The sequence below is a fragment of the Peromyscus maniculatus genome, chromosome 9 (genome assembly GCF_049852395.1).
Source record: "Peromyscus maniculatus bairdii isolate BWxNUB_F1_BW_parent chromosome 9, HU_Pman_BW_mat_3.1, whole genome shotgun sequence".
In the NCBI taxonomy this organism is placed as follows: Eukaryota; Metazoa; Chordata; class Mammalia; order Rodentia; family Cricetidae; genus Peromyscus; species Peromyscus maniculatus.
This window is the reverse complement of record NC_134860.1, coordinates 3252226-3265631: the sequence shown is the minus strand read 5'-3', so window position 1 is coordinate 3265631 and position 13406 is coordinate 3252226. Positions and strand designations below refer to the sequence as shown.

The 13406-nt window shown below is 45.3% G+C and overlaps 1 protein-coding gene across 5 annotated transcripts in view; it reads left to right on the top strand.

The window, feature by feature from the left end:
• The window catches only part of Cacna2d3 (calcium voltage-gated channel auxiliary subunit alpha2delta 3), an 854380-nt gene that overhangs the window by 268566 nt on the left and 572408 nt on the right, over positions 1–13406 (top strand). The gene's annotated exons all lie outside the window — the stretch shown is intronic.

Here is a 13406-nt window from a genome sequence, read left to right as displayed (position 1 = left end):
ACCCAGCTCTAAGAGACGTGGCCCAAAGTTTAGTTTGAGTAGTCAGTACCTCAGAACCTCTGTGCTGGATGTTCTTCTTCTAGAAAGCTCTGTGCGGCTGTCTTCTGGGTCCCTCCATGTTATTCAGGTGTTGGCTTTTCAGGGATCCCCTTCCTAGCCACCCAAAACATCTGTTCCCCTGCCATCCTTTACTCTGTCACCCAGTTCGATATTCTCTGTGGTATTCACATTCACCTGGTGTGGTGTACAGAATCTGCTCTTGTTTGTGTCTGTGACCCTTCCACCTGGAGCTCCTGGAGTCGTGTTCCACTCCCCAAATATTTATCTGGTGGGTGTGTGGGCCGTGCAGCCTGCCCCTGGCCTCCCCAGCTGTGCGGCTGATCCCACTTGACTCCAGCTTGACCTCCTGAATGGTGCTGAGGTGCCGTCTCCATCAGGTGTCTTCCAGCACATCAGAAATGAGGTGCATGGTCTCGACTCCTGTGTCTTCCTCCTGTCACAAGAGACAGAAAGTTCTCCAAGTCGTCACTAGGCCCCGAGAGAGTGGATCATTTGTCCCTGGGAGATATCAACAACAATCAAGGCTACTGGCTGCCTTCTTTCTCTTCAAAGGTTGATTTTCATCCATGTTCCTCAGTGAGGAAGAAAGCTTGCACAGATAGGAGAGTGGAGTTTTCCTAAAATCTGGCTCCTTGCCCCTCTGTTCACAGTAGTTTCAGATGACTAATGTTTACAATAGCAGGGCTCCCATCAGGATTTTCTGGCTGCAGATGATTTGGTGTGTGAGTGTACATGTCTTTGTGGATGGGCCAGCTGATGCAGCTGTCAGTAGCTCTGGCTTCATAGTCTTCTCTCCAACCAGAGCTCGTCCAAGCTTCCCAGTCGTTAAGCAAGTGACAACTCCCCAGTTCCATTCTTGGCCCCACAACTCACTTGATAGAATCTGGTTTTCATCTGTGCATGTGGAGGTGGTAGATTACCAGGGCTTCATCGGAAGGTTGAATATTTCCAAGGTACCAGGCATGGACAAGGCCTGGCTTTTGCTCATCCCAGCTTCTACATCTTCCTAGGTCTCTTCTGGTGACTTTACACTCCTCTTATATGTTTAAGAACCACGGAAGTCTGAATATATTGCATATATTTAACTCAAGCTAGGTGAATTGCTAATTAATATTCACCTATTTTGGACTCACTAGGTGAGGGTTTTGGACTTAGCATCTCTGTTTCCTAGTAAAAGTAGGAGGTGGGCAACAGTGACGCCATTATAGGCTGTGCCCAGATTCAGATCCCCTTTTCCATGGTCACAGGAAGTTGCAAAAACCTAAGCTGCAGAGTGTGATCAAGACCTGGTGAATGTCAAGAGCAGGCAGAGTATGCAAATGAGGCCTGCATAGGCAGTCGGGGGAATTTAAGTTTGCAGTTTTGGTTTACTTTGGCATAAACTGGACTTCATCTTTCTTCATTAGCTCTGTCTTTTCTTCATTAAAAAATTCTCCAAATCTCTCATTGCTACTATATATTCAAATATCTGCTTATTTCTTTGTCATTTCGGAATAAAGTTATAATTAATAGTTGACACAGGAGAAAGAAGTTAAGCTGAGAAAGTAAAGTCTATGAATAACTCTCTGTAAAAATTCCAGCCTGGCGTGTAATTTCAGTTCATTACCTGCGCATTAAAAAGGAGAGAGACAGCTTATCCCTTAAGCTACTTTCTTATCCTTGGAAATTTAAAAATGCAAAATTCGCTTCCAGAGGGTGAAGATGTCATTTCCTGAATACAAAAGGAGCGTGGGAGAATTAAAGGAGGGGAAATAACAAAGAGTGAATTAGGCACACGGACTTCATTGAGCCAGGCCCTTGCTTGGCACACTCCCCATGGGCAGGTGCACCAGCGACACGTGACTCTGTGCCACCCACACTGGTTTCCTGGCTGCCACAGTGTTGAGCTAGACAGTGCTGGCCAGGGTTCAGACCCTTGCCTCAGGATTTCATTGCTGCTTTGGGGGGAAAAAGACTTTCTACTGAGGTTCCCAAACTTGCCAGTGTGCTATTAAATGAAACAAGCAATTTATGGAAATTATTCAGGCACCATGGTCCTGAGAATAATCTTTTTTTTTTTTTTTTTTTTTGGTTTTTCGATACAGGGTTTCTCTGCGTAGCTTTGTGCCTTTCCTGGAACTCACTTGGTAGCCCAGGCTGGCCTTGAACTCACAGAGATCCGCCTGGCTCTGCCTCCCGAGTGCTGGGATTAAAGGCTTGGGCCATCACCGCCCGACCGAGAATAATCCTTTTTGTTTCTTTATTTTTTCCTTGATTTCATTTGAAATGAGTTCACCTTTAAGTGTATGTGGTTAGCTTTATCTTAGGGGGATAAAAGCCAGCTTGGTACAGTGACCTACCAAAAGAGAAGTGACTCCAGCCATCTTTCAAGGCCCTTGAGTGTTATAAGATGAAGAAATGATCAAGCTAGGTTGAAAATTGTGCTTTTTCAAATACATTCTTAGCTAGCAAGTTAGTGCTTTTAAAAAGTAATGCCTACATAATAATGTTGAACTTTTCTCAAGAAAATAAAGGATACAGTAAAAAGAAATTGTATGTGCGAGGGAGGGGAGAATGATATAATCATAGTTCAAGTTTTTAAAATTTCAAAAACAATTATGTTGTGAGCCCCCCCCCCCCACACACACAGATGTTTATGGTGTCCCAGGTGTCCCATGGCTAGAGACCCAGGGAAGGGAGGGCACCTTAAGTCACTTCCTCCTCGTGCTGTGGAGTTTCTGTGACAGTCGTCATCTTTCAGGGGTGGGTGTGGAAAGGTGACTTTCAGGCCCTGGGAGTGGAAGGCCGAGCCCAGTCGCTTTGCGATCCCAGGGAGAGATCTGGAGTTCCCCGGGCTGCGTCTTCCTTCCGTTTTCCAGGGCAGCTTTCTCATTCTCTCTGCTTTCACCCCTGCCACCCCTCCCTCCCCTGGGCCCTGGCTTGTCCCTCTCCCCATTTCTCATCATCTGTTTCCTTCCCCTTCTTCCCTTCATTGCCCCTCCTACCCCCTCCTTTCTCCTTTTCTCTGCTTCCTTCTCCCTTTCTACCTACTCTTGATATGAAATATTTGTATCAGTTTCTTTCCTCATCACTGTGACAAAATGCTGGGTGAAGGCGAGGAAGGAGGGTGGTTTTTCGGTTTTCTTGTTGCCTCACAATTTCAGGGTGTGGTCCCCCATGGTGCAGTCAAGGCAGCAGCAGCTGGAGGCATCTGGTCCCTTTCATCTGCAGTCAGGATGAAGACAGGAAGGGCCAGCTAGCCTTCTCTTTTTCATACAACCTAGTGCCTGAGGCCATATGATGTGGGGATCTTCATACCCTAGTTAACTTAACAACTCCCTTACAGACCTGTGCGGAGGTTTGTTCCCATGGTGATTATAAATCCAATCAAGTTGACTATCGTGATTAATCATCGAAAGTGTGGATTTCGTCACCCGGTTGCCACCCCGTTGACTTTAGTGGCGGTCTGCTTTCTCCCCGGCCTCTACCCTTCCTCTGAACTGGTCCGTACTTATCCTCTGGTCCCCGCCAGTCATGTGATCAGAAAACAAACCTTTTCTTTATTTTAGCAGGCAGGGGCTTCACTTTAAGGATGAAGGTCTCCTAGAGAGCTGGTGGAACGGAGGGAGCGAAGACCAGGGAAGTCGTTGCCCCAGGTTCGGGGACTCGGGAAGTGCTGGTAACTGGAGAGTCACAGTGAGCCACCGCCTGTGGTCTCAGCTGTCTGCAGAAGGATACCTGCCTGCATGGGTGGCATTGGCAAAAGGTATCTGTGTCCTGCAGTTACAGCCATATTTAACAGGCCTTCACCGGGAGAAAATTGGTTTTTCTTCTTGCCGGTATCCAAGCCTGTCAGGAGCTCCCCCAGAGCCCTGCTGACCAGGGAGAGGTGTGGCTGGGCTTAGGTAGTGCTGAAAGCCAAGGGACGTGATCAGGTCACAGAATGGACCAAGCGAAATGGACCTTACATTGCAACAACCTCTTCGTTTTATGTCACTACTGACCTACGCGTTTGAGTTTCTTTCCCAACACTGCTACCACGTGAGTGTTAAAGAGTAATCCCAGTTTGCTCTCATCGTTTGGGTTTAGGCCCTGTGACACCTCGTTCTGTGCAGAGCCGTGGCAGTCTACGTGGCTGGATTTGGAGTCCCTTTGGGTATGTCTGTGAGGACATTACTAAAGATGCTTAGCCTAGGAGGGGAGGTCTAGGGTGAATGTGGTTGGCACCAGGTCATGTGCTGAACTCCATGAATGAATAAGAATGGGGAAAAGGAGGAAGCCTGGCTGAGTAGCCACAGTCATCTTTCTCTGTTCCCTGCCTGTGGATGCCTCACGTTTCTACTGCCATGCCTCCTAAGCCATGACGACCTGTACCCCCAGCTGAGAGCCAGGGCCAGCCTGCCCTTCTTTAACATCTTTTGTCATAGTCATGAGAAAAGCGACCAGCACCAGCCACAGGCACCGTCAGCCCCACCCCTTGTCCTTGCTCCTCAGAACTCTCTTGCTGTCTTGGTGCGGTACTCCCTTCCCACTGGCTACCCCTCCCGACGACAACTCCTACCCCACAGCCCAGCAGATGCAGGGATGTAGGCATCCTTGGCCACTGCGCATCAGTTCCCCTGGTCCTTTCATTCTGGTTCACCATCACATCTTTGAAGACACATCCTGCACCATGAGCCATGCCCCGAGGAGCTGCAACCTCTCTGCACTTGGTCTACCCTGTGCGTGCACTTGAGACAATCTAGGTGTTTCCCTTTGGGGGACAGTGGTGAGACTTACCTGGAGTCCTTGCCTGGAGCTCTTAGGGCAGTTTGGTACATAGATCAGGAAGTGTAAAGCTCTGTGTTGGTCAGCTGGTAGCACACTGTGGGGCCCTCCTGTTCACATCCTATGCTTCCTCTTCTGATGTCACTATGAACGTACCATTATCTTCAGAGCCTCGCATCATCTGCCATCGTCACCATCATCAATCACTACCATCACCATCACCACCATTATCTTTATTGTCATAGTAACAGCAGCAGCAGCAGCAGCAGCAGCAAGAGTTAATGTTACCACGCTGTCACATCACTGCACTGCTGGAGCCTAGATTCAAAGTCACATTTTGTGACCCCAAGGGCAGCTTTTGAGGTCAATACAACATGTTTCCCTCCACAAACTGAAATTGCTCTTGTAAACATTTGGATGAGAGTGGAAAGAGAGCGCAAAGGGGGAATTTTGAACAGCCTTTTCCCTGTCTCAGATTTAATTCAATCCACCTTGAGAAGGCAAAGTCTGGGTGATAGTAGATAATGTTGTGGGTGAAAGGACACACTCACTCCCTAACCCTGGGTGGATCTGGTGGCTAGGGGCTGCCTGCTGCACGTGCTGGCCTATGCAACCTCTCAGGGGTGCATCCGTCAAAGGAGCTTGCTTTGTCCAACAGCTTAATCCCCATGTCCCTGTCATTGGGAGGCTATCAGTCAGACCTTTCAATCTCTTCCATTTTCAGCCTCACTGATCACAGATTTTCCCAGTGAAGCTGAAAAAGGGAGTGGAGGGCTCTTCACTGCAGCCCAGAGGAGCAGGTGCAGAGCCTTGTGTCTTTGAACAGGAGGTTTGGAGTCCTTTCCCTGGCAGCAGAATTAACTTTCACATAACCTCCTTGTAACTGTGAACTTGAGGCCCTCCTCCAAGTTCTGTCTGTGTGAGAGCCAACCGTGGGAGGTGCAGACGCTGTGAAGCTTCCTTGTTCTAGTCAAGCTGTTTTCTGCTGGGAAATCTTGTCTCTTCTGAACCCTGTCTTCATAGCATCTTGTGCCTGTGTGGAATCATTTAAGAGTATTCTGCGTGCACATTTCCATCATGTTCACACACCCACACCACCGTGCAGTGCACACATGGTCTTGCTCCAGCATATCAGAGAAGGTAGCAGAAATGCAAAGCCATGCATGCAGATGCATCCAATGCCGAGCAGCTCATGAGAAGGGAAGCCTGGGATTTAGCGCCTTGCCCTTGGAATTAGAAGTCTATTTTAAAAAATGGGCCAGAAGTTGCCAAAATCTGTTTCTTGAGGTCCCACTCAGTGATTGATGAGGTTCTGGTTATCTGATTGGTTCTTAAGAAATATTTGTTTATAAACCGTACCTGCATCTTCTTACCTTGACCATGACTCACCTGATCTTGGGACAGATGTTCCCTTCTCCCTTGTTGGTTAGACACTAGCTTCGGCTCTTGGGGGGTCCTACTCATCACCCCCAAGGAAACCTAGGGAGACCTGTAATGAAGAGTGTAACAGGATGTTATTCACCAATAGCAGGTCACAGGAAAAGACATTTTCTTCTCATCGTGGAAAACAAATGTCTATTCTTCACAGCATTCTTTCGTCTATCCTTGCCTAACCCCTTGGGAAGGTCCAGAGAGTTCTAGTTTATTGGATGTAGCACATGTATACCTGAACCCCAGATCTATGAGGATTGGAGAGAGGAAGATCACTGGAGTTTACAGGTCACTAGCCTAGCTCCAGGTTCAGTGTGAGGTTCAATCTCAAAGGGATAGGATGGAGAGTGATCGGGCAGGGAACAGAGCATTCTCCTCTGGTCTCTGCACATACATATATAGGTTGCTATGCCCTCATATACGTGTACACAAATACCATACATATGCACCCTGCTCACACACATACACACAGAGTTCATTATCCACAGAGAAAATGCCACAGCCATCTCATTTAGAGTCCAGAGTGGACTTGTCTAGTTTTCCATCTAAATAGTCTTGATATTGATAATCAAGCCTAAGACGTTCCCAGGGCCTCATAGAAGCAGAAAGCCATTCTTTAAAACACTGAATCCTTTGGAGTGTCTGGGACTGACTGGTACTTAATACTGCCTTCCCTTCCCCCTCCCCCTGGCCCCCCTTGGTTCCTGGGTAGCCCTTTGAGCACAGTTTGACTGCCCCCTTCTTTCACAGCTTAGCAAACGCCGCGCTTCGGCCAAAGCAGCCTGACATGTTGAATGAAATGGTCTTAGTTTGGAAATTGGCCATGTTGATAACAGGTTATTAATTTAATCAGCCTCAAGTTGATAACAGGTACCTCCTGTGGAAACAAAGATAATTTGCTATTGATTGCGATCCTGTCTCCTGATAGAAACTCTGGGCTTATTGTGTCCCGTCAAAGGCCCCCACCCCCACCAGCCTTCCCCAGTGTGAAGGAGACAGGGAAGGGGAAGTGTGATGGCAGAGAGGATCACTCCATGCGCTGCACTGCAGAGGTGTGACTGGCCATTGTTCTGGTACCTGCTTCATCTGGAAACCTTACAGAAGAGCTTTCATAATCCACTTTGAAATCTTTGCCGTTTGTAGAGCACAAGCAAGAGCTGCAGCTTTCAGGCAGAAGGTCATTTTATACAAAATGTTCATTCGTGTGCAACAAAGCTTATTTCTTCTACAGGAACAAAAAGAAATAATGAAGCCTTCTTAAAAGCTGTTTTTTTTTGTTTGTTTGTTTTGTTTGTTTGTTTGTTTTTCTCCCAAAGAGCGATCTTCTTGATAGTTGGTGATTTCTCCTTGCCACTTCTATTGGAAGTAAAAACATTCGTATCAATGAAGATTACAGAATATTGTTAGAATATTGTTAGATATGATTTCAGCTGTGGCCACAGCCTAGTGATGGGAAGCACTGATGCCCTGGCCTGCTTCTGCTTCCTGCTTTTGTTAATCTTTCTAGATTCTTCACTTTGTTTTTTAGCCAAGGATGTGATCTTTATTTGGGTTTTGACTAACATATGTTTCCAAAATACTGTCTTACCCCCAAACTCCCATCATCTTAGACATTGCCTCAGTATCCACCTTTCTTCTGGATGTTTCCATTTCTTAAGAGTACAGCTTGAATCCTGCTGTTTCCGGCTCCTGTCCTTCCCTTCGTGGTAGCACTGTTGGCCCTTTGTCTGTAAACAGCCACTTCTCCTTGGGCCCCTTCTGTGATCACCTCTCAATGTTTCAGAGGCTGCTGGTTTTGTTAATTATGGAAGCAGCCTCAATTAACCTACTCTGTTCCAGAGAGCTAGGAAGTGACTCTCAAGACCAGAGGAGAAAGGATTTCAGCACCAGCAAGAATAAATATGTTAATTTGAATATTTTACTTAACATCTTCCAATGTAATGGTCTGTGTGTGTGTGCGCGCGCGTGCGCGCGCGCACACACACACACACGCACACACACACGCACGCACGCACGCAAGCAAGTGCATGGTATGCTGTGTGTCATATGTGATGTTTGTGTTTGGTCCATGCAAATGAGTGGTCAGGCATTGACACCGGTTTGTGCTCATTCGGAGGCCGGAGCAGAGCCATCCATGTCTTTCCATATCAATCTCTGCCTGGTATCCTTGAGTCAGGGTCTCTCACTGAGCTAGAAGCTCACTGTTTAGGCTATGCTGGCCAGACAGTAAGCTCATAGGGTCTGCCTGCCTCTGCTTCCTAATGCTGGGATTATATGTATGCACAGATATTCTTGGGTTTTTATGTGAGTGCTGAGGATTTCAACTCAGGTCCTCAGGCTTGCAGAGCAAGTGATCTTACCCACTGAATGGTCTTTCCAGCCTCTGCAATGATTCTTAAATGGATGATGCCTCTTGATACAAGAGAGAAGTGTTTCCTGAATCCCAGGATAAACCAATCTCATGGTATTGGGTTCCTGGAAAGGACTTCTGATGTTCTAACAGCCCCTAAGGAGGATAGAGATATGTCATTTTATTTCTAGGATCTATTGGCTTTTAAGTACATGACTGTGAGAAACCTGGAACACTGTAGTTCTCATACTGTGAGCCATTACCAAGTCATGTTCAAAGCCCTCCAATGTCATGCATTGCTGGTAGTGTTGGTTCTGAGTACACACTGTTGCACAAAAGCTGTAAATCTTCCAACTCTAGCACCTAAAACAAACCCCTCAGAATCCAGGGGAAGAGGAAAACGATCCGTGCCATTCTAGACACAGTGGTGACTGTAATTGCTGCCATTCCTTGATGAATCCGTGTTCCCCAGCCCCTGCAAATGTAGCTTCTGTTGATATGACAGATTAGACAAGTAGTACCTGACCTCAGTGCTAATGGCAACTCAGGGGCTGACTGTACCCGTCATCACTACAGCCCAAATCCAGGCTAATGATTATAAGTTTTTTTCTTTCATGTCACTGTAGTTGAATTCCAACCTTATTTGAGGAAGAATTTCATTTTTTTACATGGCATTAGAACCTTCATGTAAGTATGAAGTGTATCATTGCAAAATGTTAAACAAAACCCACTAAGTACATGAACTGTTTTGAAATCTTTGTTAAAATCAAGCATCACATTATAGCAGCTTTTACAGCACAGGGCATTTCACTTTAACAGGGGGAATAAAAATAGTTCTTTGCTTGTTCCATATGGTTTTTATATGATTGTTTTGCTTTCAGGGTTTTCATCTGTAATTGTCTCTCCCCAGCTCTGGGGATTTTCATGAACATTTATTTTTTTTCATGTGTATACAATTCGTTCCTGCTGGTTCCATCAGCGGGAGCCCGTAGCAAGTTCCTTTGGAGTTAGAATCCAGGTTCCATTACCTTTCCGGTCTCTCACAGGACATCCTATGCTTTCTTTCCATCCCTTGTTAAGCCAAAACAACCAGGGACAAAAGAAAAAAAATTATAACAACCACCACCACAAAAACCCCATTTTCTTCTTATCCAGTTTTTACTGCGCTTGTCTACCCCGCCTTCTGGACTGTCACGGACAGTGTGGCCTCTGTGATGTCTTTACCTCTGGCTTTGATTTAAGTGTCTGGAGAGGAAATGAGAGACTGTGCATTCTGTGGTGCTGCAGAGATGTACACCCGTGGTCCTTGTCACAAGAAGTGAGACGTGGCGGTCAACGAAATGCTTTAAAAATGCTTTAACGTCCCCATTATCCCCTTGGCGGCCTCGGCTTCATTGCGGCTATAAATACTGTCCCCGGCCCGCGGCCTCTGGCATTTCTCATTTATAAAGATGGCTCTTGTTTGTATTTGTTTCACTAAAATGGAAGAGTTATGTAGAAATATAAAAAGTAGTGCAAGGAGGCTGGCCTCAGGAGTTACTGCCGTCTTTTAGCCGGTAGGTGCTTTGTTTGGGGCCCGGCGAGCAGACTCTTCTATACGGTTACCATTTTTACAGTGCAAAGAGATGCTTTGGTCTTAAGGACGGGAAAGGGAAAGTTGTGGCCACCGCTTCTGTTTCTCTTTATGTCAAAGCTTAGGCTGGGAGCCTTCAAAGCCTTTTTAAAAACTTCCAGTATTCAATTTTAATTAAAAACCACATTCAATTCTATAATCCCATCCACCGATTCAAAAGGGGAATTCACATAAGAGAAAATTAACTTATTATTATTAAAAGTACACTGCCTTTCTAATAGATATAATAGAGAAGCTGCTCTCCCCAGGCTCTGTGGCTGTTCCTTACATAAGAATATTAGCAAATTTAATAGAATTTTTTCCTTGCCTGTAAGTGATAATCAAACTTACTTTTTAAAACTCATCTCATTTGACTTGGGTGATAAGGATATTTGCTCAGAAGAGAGATGCTGTAGACTATGGCCCTCTGTGGCCACATACCAGAACTGGGAGTCGAATGGTCTCGACTTTGTTAGGTGAAGATTCATTTATTTTTATTTTATTAACAGTAAGAACTTCTTTCCCCCAGACTCAATTTTGGTAAACTAATGGCACATGATGCCTTCCGTAAATACCATTTCATATAGGAAGGGTCACATGTCCTTCATTCTTCCTCTGAGGCCTGTAGTTTTCAAGATGCTGGTTCTCCTGAGTCCTGGGAACAGCACCAGAGCCTGTTCTTGCAGGCTGCTTCTCCTGCATTCTCCCAGAAAATGCAGGCCTGCTTCATTAGCCGCAGCAGGCAGGCTGGGATAGCCCTGCATCTGGCTGTGGGGCAGGAGCATCCTTCCATTCCAGGCCCTGTCCTAAATCACTTGCCTTGAGACGAGTGAAGGGAGGCTGCTGGTTGACCTTCTTCTCTTGTGTCGTATTTCTTAAACTTCTTCAGAGACAATGATGGGAAAGTATCTCTGAGGATTAAGGTTTTTAGCAGCATGCAGCTGTTTAACTAGAAAATTTTGACCAGAAGAATTTGATTCTCACGCCCTCTCTCCTGTCAGCACAGAAGGAGTGTTCTGGCTCTTCTCAGCAGTGATGTAGCAGGATCCAGTGGTTTCCAGGGTGTTACCTCCTGTACATTCAATTGCAGTGTTTACTGCTGAAATACATTTCATGTTATACTCTATATGAACACTATAAGTTATGTGTAACACATACACATACATGCATGCATGAACAGAATATATTAGACATGAAATATGTACACGCCATGTTATGTCACATAGGAATTAATGTGTTATATGGGATTCATGTGTACGATACACTTGTACATACAGATGCATTCATTCTTATGTAGATCAAATGTTATACATGACATATTATTCATGTATTCTTTCAACTTATACATTTCCATCTTATTTTCTTATTTATCAGTCCTAAACTACTTTATTATTTTATTCTATTCCAATTCTTTGCTCATTTCTGTATTACTATTACAGTTATTGTGAAGTTTCATTTTGTCATTTTTCTTGATCATTTAGATATTTCACTGATTCCCCCCACCCCGGGTTCTCAGTGTCCTTAGACACCACTAAACACCACAACAAAAAAGATATTTAAGTAAACAAGTGCTCAAAATGCATGAGTAGTTTTGATAATGTACGTGTTAAGCCTTGCATAATATTTACATATAAATCTCTACATGGAACTGATGTCATGATACATGCTTAGCCGTTCTAAACCTGTTACAAAGATTAAGAGGATAAGCTCTTGTAGCTTTCTTCTTTGTCACTCATCTGTCACAGAGCATGAAGACACATTTACAGACTGCACACTGTGATCCCAGAGGCTGACAAGCTACACTGACTGGGAGGGTTCTGGGAAGATTATGGTCCAACCAAACCTTGGGCCAGTGTGCCCACGATCTTCTTACTCTTTCTTCATTTTCTGTTTCTCACTACTTCCATCTCCTGTCTCTCTTCTGTAAAGATTTTCATGTCTTAAAGTGGAAATACATATGTACTCAGAAAGATGAAAGAGACCCAGGAAGTCTTGGACATTTCATGGGTAATTATTACTCAAGGTCCCCCGGGGTGAGGCAGAATGTGAAGTGAGTACCGTTCTCAGACTGGGGTGCCCAGATTCCAGCCACAGCAGTGACACCCGGAGAGAACCACTAACCAAACACATCACTAGCCTGCCCAGAGCTTCTGTTTGGGTGGGTCCTGGGTAGGACCTTGGGTTTTTTAATTCTAGCAAGTTCCCAAAGCTGCCAAGGTGGGCACTAGGTGTTGAGAACTGCTACTGTTTGTATGGTCACCTACTCATGTATTTTAGAGGAGGAATCTGAAACCCAGAGCAAGACAGCGGCTTCCCCAGCATGTCACAGTGAAGGTAGTTTAGCTTCTGGGACAGAGTGAAGAGCAGGTGTTCTGACTCTGGTTCTACCATGTTCTACCAGGCTCTGTTTCTGACTGCTCAGAGCAGACATCCCTGGTGACTGACTGAAGGGAGCCTGGAAAATACAATGTATGACCCTCCTAGATTCTTTTCTGTAGAAAGCTGGCCTCTCTCTTCATGGCCCATGGAGAAACAAGACTTTGGTAATCTCTGCCATCGCCAAAGTTACCTCTTTGGCTCTTCAGCCTCTTCATGTCCACATCCAATTAATCATGACATGTTTGGCTGTTGACTTATAACAACTTAAGATCAACGCAAATATAATTTTTCAAACTTGGCCTATTAAACTCGGATTTTTATCATGTCTGTGCTGATTTTTTTTCTTTTTTCTGTTCTATACACAAGTTAAAGTCTTTGGGGAAGAGGGAAACTTAATTGAGGGATTGCCTATATCAGACTGCTTATAGGCAAGTTCATGGGGTATTTTCTTGGTAAATGATTGATGTGGGAGGGTGCAGCCCACTATGGGCAGAGCTAGCTCTGGGCAGGTGGTCCTGGGTGGTATAAAAAAGCAAACTGAGCAAGCCATGCTAAGCAAATCACGAGTCCAATGGCTTCTGCTTGAGTTCCTGCTTTCAGGTCCCTGCCTTGAGCTCCTGTCCTGATTTCCCGTCATGGTGGACTGTAAGCTATGAGATGAAATCAACTTTCCTTCCCATGTTGCTTTTGGTCATCGTGTTTATCACAGTGATAAAAACCAAGTTACAACAAGGTCAAAGCAAGTGAGCCAAAGCAGCAGAGGGAACCATGGGAAAACCAGAAATGACTGGCTTTAGATTTCTTTCCATGACATATCATATTTCAAAA